Source organism: Phodopus roborovskii, unplaced genomic scaffold (genome assembly GCF_943737965.1).
Source record: "Phodopus roborovskii unplaced genomic scaffold, PHOROB, whole genome shotgun sequence".
In the NCBI taxonomy this organism is placed as follows: domain Eukaryota; kingdom Metazoa; phylum Chordata; class Mammalia; order Rodentia; family Cricetidae; genus Phodopus; species Phodopus roborovskii.
Window position 1 is genome coordinate 5393672 of NW_026126432.1, and position 1165 is coordinate 5394836.

General features: G+C 38.5%; 1 non-coding gene across 1 annotated transcript; it reads left to right on the forward strand.

Moving 5' to 3' along the window:
- Nucleotides 1-422: 422 nt before the first annotated feature.
- Nucleotides 423-526, forward strand: LOC127223179 (U6 spliceosomal RNA). Its single transcript, XR_007834618.1, has one exon. It is a non-coding gene; the product is annotated as a U6 spliceosomal RNA (small nuclear RNA).
- The last annotated feature ends 639 nt before the right edge of the window (nt 527-1165 follow it).

Genomic DNA, 1165 nt, shown 5'->3' on the forward strand with positions numbered 1-1165 from the left:
CTGAACGACATCACTTGCTGCCAGTGGTAGGTTATTTGATTTCTTTTCCTTCTAGACTTTTCTTTTGAGGCCAGTCCAAGAATATTGATTTCTCACATTGAAAATTTGCTCCCTCTGTGGAGAATCTTATTGCTTCCCTCCTACCAGTAATTATATAAGTTTAATGGCGCTTTATATAATGAAGAGGTGCCAGAGGGCTGCAGGTTTGAATAACATTAATTTTCTCAATGAACCTATTGCCTTTTATTTCCAATGAATTATTGGATGTTTGGCTTTGCAATAATAAACCTTACACCTTTTGTACAGAGGTAAGAGCATAGTGAGAGAGTACATTATACTATATGTCTGCAAGTTCATTTCTGATGTTTCACGATAGTTTTTAAATTTACTTTCTGTATAGTATTATAATGTAAGAAAATATCATGTTCAACTTGGTAGCACATATACTAAAATTGGAATGATGAGAAGATTAGCATGGACTGAGCAAAACGATGATGTGCAAATTCGTGAAGGGTTCCACATTTTTTTCATACCACTCTTGAGTGTATACCCAAAAGATGTTCAATCATATCACAGCTCTGTTCATAGCAGCATTATTCATAATAGCCAGAACCTGGAAACAATGTACTTGGCCCTCAACTGAAGAATGGGTAAAGAAAATGTGGTACATATACACAATGGAGTACTATCCAGCAGGGAAAAAAATGACATTATGAAATTTTCAGGAAAATGTATAGAACTAGAAAGAATCATTTTGAGTGAGGTAACCCAGACACAGAAAGTCAAACATGGTGCGTACTTACTTATAAGTGGATATTAGATGTAAAGCGAGGGATAACCAGGCTATAGTCCTCAGCCACACAGAAGCTAGATAACAAGGAGGAACCTATGAGGGATGCATGAATCTCCCTGGGAAGAGGAAATACATGAAATATACTGGGTAAACTCTGGGCAGGGAGTAGAGGGGAGAGGGTGGGGTGTTGGAAATATAAGGGATTAGGATAGTCAAGTCGGGGGCTAGACAGAGGGGAAGAATAATGAAAGAGGACTTTGATAGAGTGGGCCATTATGGGGATAGGTAGAAACCTAGTGACAGGGGACTCCTATGAATCCACAAGGATGACTCTAGCTAAGACTGCGAGTAATATTGGAGAACGTGCCTGAA